Below are 19192 nucleotides of genomic sequence, written 5' to 3' on the forward strand. Positions count from 1 at the left end.
AAGGAAAAGTAACAGTACCTCACTCTAGCATAAAATGAGGCGTGTGCAGGAACAGCACAGTCAAAACAAAGAGTGATGCATGAAGATGAGCCTCAGGCTGAGGAATACCATGCTCAGGTGCATCGGCCTGACTGGTCTTTCTACCTTGCTTTGTAACAAAGAGCTGGACAGCTTGGGGTAAGGGATTAAACCCCAGTTGATTGGATCCTTAAATCTGAGAACTACTTGGAGTTCTGAAAGCAAGCTATGTTCAGGACCCTGAGTTTCTAACTGCCTTACAGCTACTTCTCATGTAGGAAGACTGTGTTTGGCGATTTTCTGAGTGCAAGAAAAAGATTTAGTTTGTTTCTTTGAGGATCGGGGCTCAAATGAACCTCTACATACATTAAGCAGCTTTATCACACTGAAAGACCCCGTGCCCTTCCGTGCATTCTCCCTACATACCTATGTATGGGCTAAGAAAACCACACAGAACGAAGTGCTAAGTACATGGTATTTGAAAGGATGTGCAGGAGTGTGGATTTATCGCTCATCCTCTCTCTTAAGCAGTGCTGCTGTTGGGAAGCTTTCCCAGCCATTCATTATTCATCAGCTGTCTTTCTCCCCAGCTTGCTGAGCACAGTTGGGATGTGGAAGAGCAGCCTTGTGCAGATGGATATTAGGTTATGCAAGGGTATTATCTGCTCCAGTAAAGGTCTGGTTTCCAGGGCTTGTGGCATAACTAAGAAAAAAAAAGTGCAAATCTAGGGACGTTATACCTGAAAAGATCAAGATATTAATGCAATGAGTAACCTCTTCCTGTAGAACTAAATCCAAGGCAGATTTTGCTAAGGCATTCTAATGTGGATGAGCTTTCCTCCTGGTTTGGAAACTGCCTTAAGTGCACAGAACAGCAAGAGTTGGATCCTATTCACCCGAGGCTGGGTGGCTCTCAGGGCACAGTGTGGCTGTGGAGCAGAGGAGCTGCCAGGTGCTGGCTTTGGGCAGGGGAGGTGCCACAGCAGGGGGGTGACACCTGTCTACTGTTATCTTAAACTCAGAGAAATAGCCAGCCAACCTTCACCCCCTAATGCCAATCTGAAAATGCCTTTTTGGAAAAGAAATTGTAGGAATTATGACTGGGTCCTTTGGCTTACATATAAAATAAACACTTGGGAGGTTGGTACAGTGATGAATGTACCTGCTTTCTGAGGGTATCCCCATTCAGAGATGCTTAGTAGTCCCCTCCAGACCCTCCCAACCTGGTTACCCCATGATGACCAGAGAAGCTTCTGCCTTACAAAACAATCTACCCCAGCTTCTCTAGTTTTCTGCAGGGGCAAACAGAACATTTCAGGACCTTCTCCCCCATGTGCTCTATGTAGGGCTTTAAACCCAAACCCATAAAAAAGTGATTCTGAGGTGCATGTAATGTACCTTGTCTGCCTCAGGCACCAGATATCACATGTGGCAGATCAATGATTGAAGTACTTGATAGCCATGCAGGAGATTGGAAGAGCTGCAGGAGGTGCAATACACTGAAACAATTTTTACTGACTCAAGTTTTCAGCCTTGAAGCAAGAGGGCACCAAGTCTGTGATTAATTACGAAATGAGTGCTGTCTGTCAAAGTGTTTGAAGTCCATGTTACACAGTTTTGTGGCATGAACTGTGTGATTAATATTGAGCTCACTTGATGGCCTGAGAACTTCCCACCACCCCTACAAACAATGTAGAGCTGTAGTGCAGAAATGCGTTGGGGTTCGAATGTTTGTAACGTGACCGGTATGAAAATAACAGCGCAAAATGAAAGAGCAAGAACAGGGATTGAGGTCCATATCTTTCTCTTTTTTAGGGGTGTATTGAGATCTTGCATTAGAGACAATGACTTCTCTGGGTAATGTTCAAGCAGAATTGATTTTTTTTTATTACATAACCAACTCAGCCTTAAACAGCTGTAACTACCTGCTAAAATGAAGTTAGTGTTTGAGAAAGCAACTGCAGAAGGAGACTTGAGAATATTTTAAAGCAAGGGGTTTTAAGTCTTTTTCTTTAGTTGACCTGTTACTATAATGGTGCTTCCTTTGAGAGATCTTCTAGGCAAGGCTGTCAAGGATAGACTTCTCAGCTATCAGTGCAGCTCAACCTCCATCTTTGGACAATAGACAAGAAAAGTCCAAACTAGTGATCAGCTTGCCCCTTGCTGTGAGCTGTAAATAACTCTTTATTCTTTTCTCAGCTTTACTGATCTTACCTGGCTGCACAATACTGTACCAAGAGCACTTTAACAGGTAACATTTTGAACACCTAATATCAGAATCAGTCTCTAGGATGTCAACAAAGCTATTTCACAAGAATGCTCCTTTCTTTTGTGCTGCCTGAACTTCATCACCCTGCTGTGATGCTTAATGAAATGGCTGTGCAAACTGTGAATGCTGATTTATATAAGCCGAGTACAACAAAGGGTTGCTGCGCTTTCAGTCAGCTGTGAACTGAGAGGAACCTTGTCATGCTTCATCTTTGCATGCTGCTCATGGACAACCCAAGCAGGGCTTAATATAACATATTCATAATCATAAATGTGCTAAAGCTATCACTGAATTACAGGAAACTCCCTGTCCAAGGCTCCCTGAATGGGATGGTCTCCAGGAGGACAAGGGTTTGGGACAGCTGAAGGGATCAGTACTTTGATTTAGATGCTTCATTCACCTACTGTGGTCAAAGTGTTTGAGAGACAGGAAAACCTCAGGCTATGAAACAAGCAAGGAGGGCCTGAGGAGCTTGAAAGGACTTTAGGCTAAAGTTATTTTTGCAGATCTGTACAAGGCCAATATCTATGAAAATAGTGGATATTTGCAGTATTCTTTTCTTGGACTGCAGCAGAAAGGCCCAGTCAGGGTGAAGTGGCAATGCAGACCCAGAGCATCCAAGAAAGCAAAGTGCTGGTTATGGGTGGAAGATATTAGTGGGGTGCCAGCAACTGCAGAGTCTGCCAGGGAGAGCCTAAAATGAGCTGAAGAAGCAGTGTCTGAATGGTGACCAAATGCTGAAAAAAAGCTGAGTGCTTTTTTAGATAGCCTATCATTAGATGAGATGCTCCATCAAATTCAGGAGCTTCTAGTTTGTAGCAACAAGTGTAGATATAACAACAAGATATTCAAGGCAAACTTACACCACCAAGATGAAAGGAAGCTGTTTGCTGTCCAGGTGAGGTGGCTGCAACCTGAATTTCTCAGGTCAAGTGTGCTCTGCAGTAGAGCACTTGGAAGGAAGTAAATATTTTACTAAAGTAGGAGATGGTTTAGTGATTTACACCAGGCATCAAACTCCCAGCCAGGTGTGCTTGCCTTGCAGATCAGAGCTGCTGAGGAGCTGTTGGGTTCCCCAGCTGTGTGTGTGATAACACTCTGTTGTTATTTGCTTACAAGGCAAGCTTAATTTAAGATCTAGAAACTGGTCCTTACCTTCTTTGCACAAAACTCTGGGTGTGTTTGGCATGTTTTGTGGGAGCTGACAGCCAGTCCTCTGTGCAGTTCTTGGGCTGCTGCTTAAATACCCTTTCCAGGGTATCTGAGTGCTCTTTCAAGGCATTGCCTTCTTTTGGGCATGATTCAAAGCCATCCAAAATCAACAGAGAGAATCTGACTGGAGCTTTGGATCAGGCACCCTGTGCCATCCCAGGTGGTGTGGGGGAGAAATAGAGACAAACTGAGAGTTTGGAGCAGTTTTTCACATTTCTTTCTTGCAGATGGTAGGGAACAATGACAGTCTAAGCCAGCTCCTCTTTCTGGTTGATGTGGACTTTAAAAAGTGCTGCTTTTTTTTTTTTAATTAATGCACCTTTTTGTTTAGTGGGCTGTGCAAAATTTCTTTTTATTTGGAAAATCTGCCTATCCTAAAGGTATGTCTGAATTCCCTGGTTCCAGGAGACAACAACTGCAGAGTAAAGAGTGGGACTCTACTGATGTCTAAACACCTGAACAGCTCACTCTTTTCTGCAGAAAAACTTGAGTTGTTTCAGTATTTAATATATAGATCTGATAACACACTGATAAGAAGCTTATTATTTGTCAGTAGTTAATCTTAGGAAATTTTAGGACATTTACAACCTTTTGAATATAAAAAAATTGTAGTACTGATATTTCTGGTGCATCTGAAGGCCCTGTATCCTTGGGAGATACTATGACTTTACCCTGGTGAAGCCATAAAATTAGGTGTAGTCTATCCAACCCAGTAATGTGTCTTTCTGGATCTCAGAAGTCAGAAAGTAGAAGTCAAATATTTAAAATAATACTTATAATTATATTTGATCACAGGGAGAACTCTTTGTAGAATGTCAGAGGAGTCCCTGCACTTTTTATTGTATAAAAGCAAATGGAAATATATTAAAAGTAAAATTACAATATATAAAAATATATTGAGGTTTTCCAACCCAACAAATTAGGCTTTTAATATTTCAAATTAAGTGCATAAACATCTTGCAAAAATAATATTGATAAATATATTGCATTCAAAGGGTAGTTTAGTCACAAACATTTTGATCAGTTTTTCAGAAACACACTTGTACAATGGCAAGAACACCTCCCATTCTTGAAGAGTCATAGAAAATCTGAGTATCTTCTATGATTGTTTATCTAAAGTTTGTCTGTAAGTATTAAAAATTCAGTATGGTGAAGTCACAGTACAAAAACTATTTGAATTTTTTACAGCCTGCATAAAAGCCTAATGCAGTTTGTGCCTGACCAGTGTTGAATGAGGCATGAACTGAGATCCAGCTGTGCCTGTGGTTTTCATCCATGTTAAGTTGCATTGGAGTCCAACTGCAGCAAAGCTTCACTGCATGTCAAGCTGTCCCATCAGTCCCAGTGCATCACACCAGGTAAATGCCACCTGTGCAAAGGTGGCAAAAGCAGAGACTTGTCTCTTTGGAGTTTGGCTCCAGTAAAGTGCAAGTCAGACATGCAGTCCTGCAAAGAGCAGAGGAAAGATGGTCATTTGGATCATAGCAAGCAACTGTCAGAACAAGAAAGTGATTAACAATCACAGCAATTAGTTTAAATGTATTTGTATTTTAAATTTAGCAAGATAAGAACAGATCATGCATTGCACAGCTTTGGTTGGTAGATGAGAAAGTTTTCAGATGAAGAAATGACAACCATTGGAATTGTTCAGGTTGGAAAAGCCACTCTGTCCCCAGCCTGTAGCTCTGCATGGGGTTGTTGTGACCCAAGTGCAGGAGTAGTCACTTCCCCTTATTGAACCCTCATGCCTTTGACCTTGGCCCATTGATCCAGCCTGTCCAGATCCCTCTGCGGAGCCTTCCTGTCCTCCAGCAGATCAGCACTCCCACCCAGCCTGGTGCCATCTGCAAACTGACTGCCCTTGATCTCCTCAGCCTGGACCATGGATAAAGATGTTACACAGAACTGGCCCCAGCACTGAGCCCCAGTACAACACTGCTCACTGGCCCCTGCTGGCTGTCACTCCAGTCACCACCACTCTCTGGGCTCTGCCATCCAGATACTTTGCCCACTGAGGAGCAGTCCTGTGCAAGCTGTGGGCTGCAGCATCTCCAGGAGAATGCTGCGGGAGACAGGATCAAAGACTTTGCTGAAGTCCAGGCAGAAACATCCACAGCCTTTCCCTCATGCACTAAATGAGTCATCTTGTCATGAAAGGAGATCAGGGTGGTCAAGCAGGACCAGCCTTTCACGAATCTGTGCTGTCTGGGCCTGACCCCCTTTTGTCCTGTACATGCTGCTTGATGGTACTCAGGATGGTCTGATCCATGGCTTTGCCCCACACCAAGGTCAGGCTGACAGGCCTGTAGTTCCCTGGATAATTCTTATGCCCTTTCCTGTAGGTGAGCATCACATTTGCTGACCTCCAGCCAACTGGGACCTCCCCAGTTAGCCAGCACTGCTGGTAAATGACTGAATGTGGCTTATCTGGGGTTTAATTTCATGCACTATAAACACAGCCTGCTTGAGGGGAGCAGTGCCCTGTTCCCTCTCTGGAATGGCACACACCATGGGACTGCAAGGGGCACCTCTGTCAGTATGGGCTGCACTTCCTGCTCGGCCATGCAGTAAGTTCCTGATCTCCTAACAGCAGCATATAGGGGAAAACCACCAAAGTTGTACCAATTAAATATTCAAATTGCATATTTGTACCGAAGTGTTTGGCTTTACTGCCTGTCCAGGTCTTGTACACACGAGGGTTGACTGTAGATGTCACTGAGTCAGGCTTCTGTGGGCAGCTTGTTTAGATATTTTTTATCTCTTAAAATGGCAGCCTTATGGTGCTTCAATGTTTCTGTTTAGGACTAAGTACAGGAGGTTGATTAACAGAAAGCAGAACATTCTCACCTCACAAAGGTCAGGGCTGTGCTTGATTAGAGACCTACAGAACCTGTCACTTCAGGGGCTTGAATGTTGACTGAAAAGCAAAGCTCAGTTATCTTAATATTGACAATCACTAAGGTCAGAACATAACTTATCATTAGAGAGAGCCTGATATTTGCCATCGTGCTATTTGTCCTGAAGGACTTGGAAAGACATCTATACTTAGTAGTTCCTTTCTCTCAGAAATTATAATCTCTTGTTGCAATTGCTTTTCTGGGAAAAGTATCTTCTGCAGGTCCCTGTTTTTGCTTTCTCCTCTCAGCTGTGATCCTTTAGTGCCCTGCTTGATGAAATCAGTTTGAGGAAAAACCAGCACTCAGAACCCGTATTCTGGATCAGCTCCCACCTTTGTTTCCTTTTCATACACTGAAAATGCTGTCATTAATAACTGACTTGTGATGAAGCTGAACCTGTAAAAAGAGGCTTCAGCATTTCACACATTACTTCCTTTGAAGAAACTTGAAATGGAGCTTCTTAAAGCAGCAGAAATGAAGTCCCTGATAGTCAATCTTTGCTTCTATCAGCTTCTCCAGATGCTCCCTGTATGTGACTCAAGGAAGAGCCTGTGGCATTTGTATTCCTGCTGCTCGTGTTGTGTCTATTGGCAGAGAAAGATAAAAGTGTCACCCAACACAAAGCAGAAGCTTAAACTCAGCTCTGCAAAGCTGTTTATTATGAGAAACTACCTTCAGAGCTAATTAACTTTCACTTATTCAGATCATCAGGTTGAGAGCATGTTTATTATCATAGGAAAGGATTGTCCAAGAGACACCAATGTCTCTCACATTTGGAATCAGCATTCACTGTCCCAAATCCTGTGTCATCTTGGAGCTCTCGCTGTGATTGGCAGTGGTGAGTTAGTGACATTGTGAGGATGGTACCAGAGAGATGGAATAACACAACTGAGGTACCTTCAGCCATATGTTCTTTACTATATATAGTGGGTGTGCCTGTGTATAAATATCCAGGGAGCAAACATTTAAAATTAACTCACAGGACTACTTATAAACCATATTTTTTTTCAAAATATTTGATAAATCCTTCCAGTGAGTTCCAGGTTGAAATTTGGTTTGTTTGGGGATTTTTTTTTTTTGCATTTATGATGTCATCCAGTTCCTAGTAAAGGCAAACAGTGGAAAGGAAGATTGCACAAAAATAGAGAAAAACAGCCAACTACATTAAATGTAAATTTAAACAGCCTCAGAAAGCAGAGTGTTCTTTGAAAAACAGGAAGGTTTTAACCAGATTGTGTGATTAAGAACTGGGTCAATCATGTTTTTCATTAAAAATGCAGACATTTGGGTTAGTTCTTATATTAGCATCAAGCGTATAAATATGCTATTAAGAAACACTTTCAGTCTAGCATCTGAATTTCAAGAAATAGTGCTACTTTCCTGGAATTTGTGGTGAGAATCTTGTGACAGAGTTTTTTCACAGGCAGTAGTGAGATATTTGTTGTACCAGTGAATTTCTGGACTGGCAGGTGATGTGGAAAGCACAGGAAACACACTTAGCTCTTCAACAGATGCAGTTGAATTGTGTGACCTGTGTGGCTGCATCATGTCCCCTTTAATTCGGGGTGGAGCTTCCATTTGTCTTTTCTTTAACTTTCAAGTTTTGTCTTCATTTGTCCCATCATTTCTCAGACAGTGAATTGCAATCTTCAAGGGAGATTGAAATTAGCAAGTCTTGAGATTGTGGCATGTTCTGTAAAAGTCAAAAATGTGTGGTGAGTAGAAAAACTTTAGTCCAACAACGTTCCCAGCAGCTGCTCTTCCTGGGAAAGGTGATTGGCTGCCACTGGCACAGTTGGATTCTATTCCTTGGTTGGTGTGTTTGTACAAGGACAGCCAAGCCAAGGGGGGGTCATGTTTCTGATGCTGGAGCGGTGAGAGGTATTGGCCATCCAAAAGTTGTATTACATTGCACAAAAAAAGGTTGTCTAAGGAGCCCCAGATTTAAATGGGAGTAGATGAGCTTCCCATTTTATTTACAGCACTGTAATTACAGAAAGCAATTATTTTCAAGCAGTTATAGAACTTCTACTTGTTCTCTTACTATCCTGACCATCTGCAGGGCACTGTCCTCTCTGTGTAATTACTGTGCTCCAGTGTACAAGTGATTGTCCCTCTGGGATGGTGGTTGGAAGGCAGATAAGCTCTACTAAAGAAATCTCTGCTTTCATGAAGCTTCCCAATCCACAGACAGAAAGCAGAGAAATAGAAAATACATTCTAAATTCAGTATGGTTTAAGTTTTAAGCTCAAATTTTTTAAGGTTTTAGGAATTATTTTATCAAACTCTTTAATGGAGTAAATTAGTTCTGCAAAACTCTTGCAAGGAGATCAGTGATGCACTCGGAAGCTTTGCTGTTGGGTTAGTGCTTTTGTAACTTCCATAAATACTGTTCTGACAGGAGAAGTTTTTGAAGCCAAAACTGCTCTGCAGCCTTGATCCAAAACCACATTTCTGTCTCAGGCCTCAGACTTTTCTAGGCCCATTGTACCTCCACTTTAATTGAAGCAAATAACCATTAGGCTGGGTCTTTATCCAGGTGTTTCTTCAGGAACAAACTTCTTCCAGCTTCTTAACCTGGCAAAATGGATCAGAATAAAATAATGGATTCTAGGGCATGTCATACCCAGGCAATTGCAGTACTGAGTCATTGCAGTGTTGTCTTGCACTGTGATGAATAGTAATAACATTCTGGAAAATGTGAGCCCTTCAGATCTACCACAAAGTCTGTCTATGGGAAACAGCCACTCTTCTGGTGCTGCCAGTTTTGCCCCTATTTTAAGTGGTATATAAGTTTTTGTGTATCAACTGTGGAACAGCTTTAAGCAAGAAAAACAACACTCATGTTTTTTCTCAACATCCAAGCTAACCAAAGGGTGTTTTGGCAGATAGAGAAATCCTATTTCCTGTTTGGCTTCTCTCCAGTGTTATTTCTAAGGATGGATGTGAGGGAGTCAGTAAAAATGGAGTAACTCTTCCAAAGGACTGCAGTCATGTGATACCAGAGCATTCTTAGTAAATCAGTCCTCTTAAATGAGGCATGTCAAAGGTTCTACCCCTTGTCCTGGCAAAGAGCACAGAGTTGTTCTTGTCTTGGATGGCAGCTGTGTATTGAGATTCCTTGTTCTGAGGTCCAAATGCCCAGGTCTGGTGGGTAATCTGTAGCCCCCTCATTGGTTCATCCTCCTTCAAACTGCTGTAGGAAGTGATTATTTGAGTACTCTCCAGTTTCCCTTCAGTCTCCCTGATTCTGCCCTTGATTTCTGAGCACAGCACGACTTCTGTACGTCAGACTAAGTCAACTCTGTTGTCCCTGAGCTCAAGGTGTCCTAAAGCACTGACTTACAACAACTCATGGAGGGAAAAAGCTTAGAAAACACATTGGAAGAAAATATGGCAGATGAGTAACATGAAGTACATCTGACATTGAGAGAAAATGTTCTGAAATATTTCACTGAAACGGCCTCCTTCAAAAGACTAATCCCTTGAGGTGGTGATTTTATGAGAGGGAATATAAAAACTGGTCTCTAATAATGTGTCTGGGAAACCAAAATACCAGAAATCAGATCCGTGCCTCGGGGCTGCCTCAGACCTTGCCCTTTATGTGAGCTCTGCCTGGGTGTAAGTGTCCAGGACTTGTTTCCTCTTCAGAGTTGTCTTGAATTGAAGACACCCCACTAGATTGTGTGCAAGCTTGTGCAGGGAAGTGTTGAGTGGAATGATGTTTAGCCAGGGCAGCTGCTACACACACGTCCAGAGTGTATCTAGCGGGTGGTGGTGGTGGCTCACAGTCCCCTGAAATCCATTTGTGAGGCAACAGGGCTGTCACTTGGGGTGTTCAGAACTCTGCAGTTTGGTCCAGCCACTGGGGATATGTCAGAAACACCTCGTTTGGGGAGGGCTTTTGGGAGTCTCCATGTTGGTGTCATTCATTCCTGTGAGGGCAAATAGTCTCCAGGTGGTTTGGGTGAGGGAGGAATAGGAAGGGACCAGTTAGAAAATAGCCCATTGTTTGCTGCTGCAGAAGCATCTTCAGCTATGGAAAGAGTCCAAGAAGAACAGCATAATATGAACCCAAGGTCTGTGGAGAGCCTGTTTTCTAACCTGTTCGTGTCCAGCCATCTGTGCTGACATTGATACTTGAAGTTTTCCCAGGCACGTCTCTATCTGGGCCTGTTGCAAGAAGTGCAAATGGGCTGTGGTTTATTGTGTTAAATGCAAACAATAGTTTGCAAACAATGCACCGCCCATTTGCACTTCTTGCCTCTCTCCCTCCCCTCTGCATGGCTGTTGTCCTTGGCTCTGTGCTACAAGTGCTGGTTTACACAGCTCATTGGGATTTGCTCTCCTGGAGTCCGGAGGCTCTTGGCTCACGTGAGGGCTGTGGGATTACCTCACACTCCTCTGATAACGACAGTGTTTTCCAAACCATGTGGATCTCATCCTTTGGAAGCTGTGTGTCAGAGGGTGCAGGGACTCAGCTGCTCCTGTGTCCCAGGGAGCTCTTGGCTGAACGTACTGCCATTAGGTCACTTTAGTCAGGTTGATTTTTTTTTTTCTAGGAAGCTTTGACTACCCTGGAATATCACTGTTCCAAAGGGCTTTTTCTGCTTTTTATGCCATAACTGTAAATTTGTGCAAATCAGTAGAAGAATTCTGCCCCAAACCAGATGTTATTTCTCCCTTGGAGTGACTTTGAAGTCCTGTTTTGAATCAGCCCACTGGCATTTGTCTGATTTGATGGCTTCTATGGACTCCAGAAGGATGGACATCCCAGGCTAGGATACTGGTTGTTGTTTGGCACCAGCATCTTCACCCTGCTCTGTTCCACTGGGACCTGAACACTTGATAAAAGTCCAGCTCAAATGGTGAGGTGAAGGGATGGTGTCCTCGTGACCAGTAGCTACTTTGAGCAGTAGGAAATAAAGAGCTACTCATAAGCTGCTGTTTTTTCTGAGTAATGGTGGTAGGATTAGTCTTTAACAATCAGTTGTTGAACAGCTGTTACATCAGGAACATCTGCAGGTATCAATTTCTTTATCCATGTTATAGTCCTATACTATTACCTGAAATTGGGGCATTATTGGGAAAAGTGAAAAAATAAAAAAGCAGCATAATGTTTTGCAATGAACTTGCATATTCAGTATTGAGTTTCTGAAGGCTTAAACTGGTACTGTGGGGCACAGGCTCAGAGAATTTTTTTATTAGACTCTGCATTGTATTTAAATTCTTCACTTGCCATTGAATTTGGCTGAAGAATTTGAATTTGGTTTTCAATTCCAGAAATAATTTTTTCTACCTTTTTTCCTTTTTTGTAGGTGAAAGAAAGTTATTAAAGTCTGATTATGGAACTGTTTGGGAATGGCATATTGTCTTCCTGAGTGGTGGAGCTCTTGATATCCCTCAAAGTCCTCAGCTGGGGGAGCGCCACAGAATGTCTTGGCCTTCACCTGGTGAATGTCTGGGGCATGTGGTGATCTGTGTGGAGAGATCAGCAGGGCTTCAAAGCTCTCAAATGACAGTGGCACTAGAAGAGTTTCAGTGAGACACATAACTGTGCCCCCTTTCAGCTACCTCAGTATTTTCTGTGTGGGGCAGAGGCATATTGTCCAATTCTTCAACCTAAGCCCTGTTTTAATGTTCGTGCATCTGAATGACATTATTGGCACCACAGGACAGTGCACATGTGAATTGCAAGGCTTGTGTTAATTATGCAGAGACATTCTCTAATTTTTTAACTACATGAAACATCAGTGGAATAAAACTATTGTGTAAGTTAAGCTGAAAAAGCAAAAGGCTGAAAAGGCTCATTTTTCTTATGAGCAGCATATCTTTGTGAGGGAATGGAAAAGCAGTGCACAAATCAGATTTTAACAAGACTGACAGTAAAACAGCTTTTTCTGAAACAAGGGCAAACAGCTCTTGTACTACCACAGTACATTGGGAAAAAATAGTGAAAATGGCATCTCTCACTAAAATACAGGCAGTTTGTCCTGTTCATAGGGAGAAAAAAATCTTCCAATGGTAGGATTTGGAAAGCACTGATATTTTTTATTTTATTATTTGTTGTTAAGCCAATAAGAGTTTATGTGGTCAATTGTAAGGTATCATAATTTCTGTCTCTCTAGGAGCTTGGATTTCTCTGTGTGCTCACATTCCACCATTCCTGCTAATGTGCCATGCAGGAAGAATTACATTCCACAGCTCTGCTGTGCAGCTGGCACTTCCTGCAGCTTTGCATTTTTCAGGCTTTGCCCATCTATCCTTGCAACTGAGACAGCAAATAAATCCTGCAGGTCACACACTGTGCAGAGAACACGTGGCATTTGTGGTGGGGAAGGAATTGCTGCCTGTGCCCAGCACTGCTCGGGTCTGCACACATTCCAGGGATCTTATTGGCATCTCAGAATTTATCCTTGGGAATACTGCTGTGTAGTGTGAGCAAAATGAGATGCTGTTAGCAAACTGATAATTGAAAGTAATAAAAGCCTTAAGCAAATGCATAAAACTCTTCCCAATCATGGTATTTATGGGCCCAAACTGTTACAGAGATATTTATATGTTTGAATAGAAATACAAAACATATGGTATCTTTATCTGGAAATATTCTTTCAATTATACCCTGCATGGATCTCATAAACATCCCTCTTTCATCTAAAAATTCTTCAGTACATTAGGTAAGAGACATCATTCTGTTTTTTAGGGGAATGTGGTAAACAAACATCTTGTTCTAACAGATGTTGAAGTGTCTTACAGATTTCAGTCAGCAAAAGGAACATTCTATAAGTTTTGGCTTTGGCAGCTCAAAGTACTGCAGCTGTTAGGCCACACATCATGTGTTTTGCCTTTCTGTGTTATATTGGAGATTGTGTAGGATCAGCATATTTTTTCCTGGTTTTCATCTGTTAAAGCACAAGCATCTTAATGTCTGCCTTTTTTAGAGGTTGCTGAAACTCCTGCTTGGCAAATGTAGCAGCATCATACCTTAATTCTCCTCTAATATCTCTTTGTAAGGAATTTTTGAGAGCACCTTCTCCAGTTTTTTAGTCTCTGGAAACTGCTTATAGGAACTAGGTTGGCCTCTCCATTATGCACTGCTGTTTCAAAGCAATCCAGCATCAACTGGGAAAGTGCCCTCCAGAATGTGCAACCCAGGTTTGACCTAAGCCTGCCAGGAAGGGAGAGACTCAAAGAATAGCTGTGAAGGTCAAGTCAGAAGGCAGTTTTATGCCTCATCTTGCCTTTGAGTGAAGTTTGGTCCCAGCCAGTGCAGCTGCTGTCTCTGCTTTCCTGGAAGGGGGATTAGCACTGGCCACATCTGTCCCTTGGCTGGGACTGGGGAATATTGTGCAACGTTTTTACTGAGGTGGTGGTTTCCTGAGACAGGATTCATGAACCTTGTGCTTGTGTTCTGCATGGCTAGACAGGGATTTCTATTGCTTTTGTTGTTTTCTTTTTTAAACACCTTGTTGGATCTTGGAAAATCCTGCTTTGTTTGAGGTGCTGTGCCTGCAGGTTTCCTGGAGGTCACGTTGTCTCTGTACCTGAAATTGTAATGCACTGCACACACTGATTGAGCTGTTTAGTGGAAGCCCTGGCACTGCAGCTCTAGGCTGGATTAGATGTTTTTTTGTGAGTCTCTTAAGCCTCTTTTGTCAATGTTGTTCCAGATATTGTTACTTCTTAAGGAGAGGTCCCCTCCAGACTTGCTTGCAGTGATTGCAGCTTGATTACATTAACCCTTGTTTGGGTAGATCAACTTGTATTAAATAAAGATTCCTGACTTTTGTTGTCTTATCTGTAAACTGTATTGGTCTTGCTGATTGCTGTTACTTGGAAGTTTTGGGCTTGCTTATCTCTGCCTAGGAGGGTTTGTGAGAGGATGTCAGCCCATGGGGTAGCTAATGAAAGTTCCTTTGGCATTTGCCCTAGGCTCTAAGGCCCTTTTATGAAACTTTCCACATTTTCTACCTTTTTTATGTTGTGAAGGGGTTTTTTGGTGTGTTTTGGTGTTGGTTTTTTGTTTGGTTGGTTTTTTTCTTTCAGTTTAGTGCTACCAACCTCCCATCTCTCTGCTGGTTTGTCTTCAGTATTCATAGAACACCTTTTATTCTGGGTCTCTGAAGTTACAGGACTTTCCTCTGTCCTTCAGGATTCCTGTTGCCTGCATACAGTAATGGTGAACATCACAAGGTGTAATTATTTTCTTCCTCAGCTCCCTCTCTTTGTTCAGCTTATTGTGTAATGGGTTGTAGAGTGAAGTGTCTGGTTTTTGGGGTGTTTTTGTTGTTGTCTGGTTTGGGTTTTAAATTGCAGCACAGTATGAGGTGGTGAAAAAGACAATTTTTCCCATTTTCTTGGCACTTTCTGGGTTGTTGTAAGGAAGGTGGAATCTGTTGGCCTCTCTTAGAGGTGTGTCTGTATTGCTGCATCTTCAGTGCAGATCATCTTGCTGCTCCTGCTCACAGGGATGTTCAGAATCTCTTGGCCTGGTACTTCTGTTTATTCAAAAAGCAAATGTTGTAGTTTGGGATTATTATGTAAATTCTCTCCCCTGCCACTTAACTGCCCAGGCCAGCGGTTGACAAAAGAAGTAGTTAACTGTGATCGCTGGGGTGGGGGCAGGTTTGTCTCTTTTGGTTTTTTTTTTTGGATATTCTCCTCAGTCTTGGCTCGGCGGAACGGGGGAGTGGGGGCTCCAAGGAGGCAGGCTGCCCTGCTGGTTACTGCTGGGGTTTTCCCTGGCTGTCTTGCCGCTGCCTACTTCGGATTACTTTTTCCTGCCGTGCTGCTACCTGCCTTGGATTTGCTGTTGGTTGCTCGTACTTTTTCTGCTTCTTGGACGGGGAACACAGGGGGAAGAGACTGAGTCCATCTGAAAGCCCACTGCTCGTCTGTTTCGCTGGAGAGGGACTGAAACTCACCCTGCAGCCAGCGGGCTGTGACAAGGACACTTAAGTATAACCTTTCCTCCCGGAGGAAAACCTGCTGGGTTTTGTTGTTGTTGTTTTTTTTTTTTCTTCTTTTCTCTTATGGTGTTGGGGAAGTGGGTTGCACTAGTCTGTTTACATATATATATATATATAGCAGTTATCCTTCTTGTATTAAAATTCTTTTTCTTAAATTTGATAAAGAGTGGTGTGATTATTGCGGAGGAGGCCCCTCCCCTGCTTGTGGGTAAAACATTTTGGTTTTTCCCCTCAAACCGAGACATTTCTTGGCGCCCAACGTGTGGGGCTTGTAAACAAAGAAGGATAACTGCTATTTTGTGGCACCATGTGGGTCTTGAGCTTAGAGTTCATCAGGACCATCCTGTATAATATATTGGCTTTTTGTTGGTACAAATTCATGCCAAAAGGAGCGGCAGGTTTAAGTCTTATCAACAAATCAATGAGCAAAACTCAAATAGCCGCAATTATTATTGAGTTCTTACTCTGGATTTATGGTGCCATGAATTCGATGCCTTTGGATGTCATGTGGGTGGTGCTCTCCAGGCTGTTTTCCTGCCGCAACCTAAGCTGCTACCTCTGGGGATTCAGTGATAATAGTACGGACCCTTGGGAAGGAACAAAGGGGAATCTCTTCTCCCAACCCTTTGTCCATTCCCCATTCAAGTCTGCTACAACAGCTTTTGAGATGTTTAAATTCTCCCTGGATGCCAGAGATATCTTGCTCTTTATGGTTTTTCTGCAGGGTTGTATCCCTGCAGCTTACAGAATGTTTGAAGGTAGGGCCAGGGTTTTTCCAGAATGCATTCAGAAACCTAGCCCAGTGAAGGGGGAAAAGCGAGAGAATAAAACCCCTGATGCCACAGTGAAGGGAGAAAAGGATGAGGCTAAACCAGGAGGACAGGCCAAGCCTATGGAAGTTGCCCCTATTCAGAAAAGGAAATATAAGACCAAATTAGACCATCCAGCAGACGATGAGGGGGCTGCTGCACCTCCACAGCAAGCAGACCCAGAGCCTGAGATTATCACTGAGTCATTGTCATTTGATAATCTCCGTAGTTTGCGGAAAGACATTGCTCGACACCCGGGTGAGCCCATCCTGACTTGGTTGATCCGAGTTTGGGACCTTATGGGTGAAACCTTACAACTGGATGGTGCTGAAGCCAGGTTTTTGGGGGCTCTGGCCCAGGATGTGGCTATTGAACAGGTGTTCGTGAGGGAATCAAAGCCCCTGTCACTCTGGGCACGACTTCTAACGAGTGTAAGAGAGAAGTTTGTTTATAGAGAAATCCTGCAGGAACATCATATTAGGAAGACTTGGAAGACGATGGAAGAAGGAATTTTACGTCTGAGGGAGATGGCAATGATGGACGTGCTTTTTGGAAGAGGTGGGCAAGCCAATAATGACCCTGACAAGGTCAGATGCACACCACATATGTGGTGGGACCTTTCACGCTCGGGGCCAGCTGAATACACCGATTTCCTGGCATCCATGTATAGGGAAGAGAACCATGAAACAGTGGGCGCAGTAGCAAATAAGCTCCGGATATATGAAAGCATGACCCACAGCCCAATGCAGGCCCGTATTTCTGCTGTAGAGACATTGGTTGAGAGTCTCAAGACGCTGCCTGCAGAGGTAAAAGCGATCAGAGAGGAAATTAGGGAAAGTCTCCAAGTGGCACCAGTGCGAATGAGAACCTCTGAAGTCAGAGCCAGACGCCCCCCAGCCAGAGGAAGTGGACAGACCTCACGAACTGAGATGTGGTACTTCCTGGCCAAACATGGAGAAGACATGGGACGGTGGGATGGGAAACCCACCCGTGCCCTTGCAGCCCGAGTACAAGAACTGAAGGAGAATGGAAGAAGGTCAGTGAGAGTAAGTGCAGTCCCAGTTTCCCACGGGCAAGAATCTGACCCACAGGAGGGCACCTCCCAGGTGTACTCATCGAGAAAAGGTTCTGACCGCTATGACCAGGATCAGTGTTAGAGGGGCCCTGCCTCTAGCCAGGTAGAGGCACGGGACAACCGTGTCTATTGGACTGTGTGGATTCGATGGCCTGGTACATCAGACCCACAAAAGTATAAGGCTTTGGTTGATACTGGCGCTCAATGCACATTAATGCCATCAGGACATGTGGGCTCAGAAACTATTTCTATTTCTGGGGTGACAGGGGGATCTCAAGAGTTGACTGTGCTAGAAGCTGAAGTGAGCTTGACAGGGAGAGATTGGCAGAAACACCCCATTGTGACTGGTCCAGCCGCCCCATGTATCCTGGGCATTGACTACCTCAGGAATGGATATTTTAAGGACCCAAAGGGGCATAGATGGGCTTTTGGAATAGCCACTGTACAGACAGAAGGGATTGAACAATTGAACTCATTGCCAGGTCTCTCAGAAAGTCCTTCTGCTGTTGGACTGTTGAAAGTTGAGGAACAGCAAGTGCCAATTGCCACCACGACAGTGCACCGTCGGCAATACCGAACGAACCGTGATGCTGTGATCCCCATCCATAAGATGATCCGTGAACTGGAGAGCCAAGGGGTGGTCAGCAAAACCCACTCACCCTTCAACAGCCCCATCTGGCCTGTGCATAAGTCTGATGGAGAATGGAGATTGACTGTGGACTATCGTGGCTTGAATGAAGTTACCCCACCGCTGAGTGCCGCTGTGCCGGACATGCTGGAGCTCCAGTATGAACTGGAGTCCAGGGCAGCAAAGTGGTATGCCACTATTGACATTGCTAATGCGTTCTTCTCCATTCCTCTGGCACCAGAGTGCAGGCCACAGTTTGCTTTTACCTGGAGGGGCGTGCAGTACACCTGGAACCGACTACCCCAGGGGTGGAAACACAGTCCCACCATCTGTCATGGACTGATCCAGACTGCACTGGAGAAGGGTGAGGCTCCAGAACACCTGCAATACATTGATGACATCATTGTGTGGGGGGACACAGCAGAAGAGGTTTTTCAGAAAGGAGAGAAAATCATCCAGATCCTTTTGGGAGCTGGCTTTGCCATCAAACGGAGTAAGGTTAAGGGACCAGCCCAAGAGATCCAGTTCCTGGGAGTGAAGTGGCAGGATGGACGCCGTCAGATTCCAACAGAAGTCATCAATAAGATCACAGCAATGTCTCCACCTACCAGCAAAAAGGAAACACAAGCCTTCCTGGGTGCCATAGGGTTCTGGAGGATGCATATCCCAGCATACAGTCAGATCGTAAGCCCTCTCTACTTGGTAACCCGTAAGAAGAATGATTTCCACTGGGGCCCTGAGCAGCAACAAGCCTTTGACCAGATCAAGCATGAGATTGCTCAGGCTGTAGCCCTTGGACCAGTCAGGACAGGACCAGACGTACAGAACATGCTCTACTCCGCCGCCGGGAATAATGGCCTGTCTTGGAGCCTTTGGCAGAAGGTGCCTGGTGAGACTCGAGGCCGACCACTTGGATTCTGGAGCCGAGGCTACAGAGGATCTGAAGCCAACTATACCCCCACAGAGAAAGAGATCCTAGCCGCCTATGAAGGAGTCCAAGCCGCCTCAGAGGTGATTGGCACAGAAGCACAGCTGTTTCTGGCACCTCGACTACCAGTGCTGAAGTGGATGTTGTCAGGACAGGCTGCCTCTACACATCACGCCACTGATGCCACCTGGAGCAAGTGGATTGCCCTGATTACGCAGCACGCCCGTATAGGAAAATCAAATCGCCCTGGGATCCTGGAAATCATCACAAACTGGCCTGAAGGTGAAAATTTTGGTCTAGCAGATGAAGAGGAAGAGCAGGTGACACGTGCGGAAGAAGCTCCACCATACAATCAATTGCCAAAAGAGGAAATACGCTACGCCCTCT

This window comes from Pithys albifrons, chromosome 11 (genome assembly GCF_047495875.1).
Source record: "Pithys albifrons albifrons isolate INPA30051 chromosome 11, PitAlb_v1, whole genome shotgun sequence".
Lineage (NCBI taxonomy): Eukaryota > Metazoa > Chordata > Aves > Passeriformes > Thamnophilidae > Pithys > Pithys albifrons.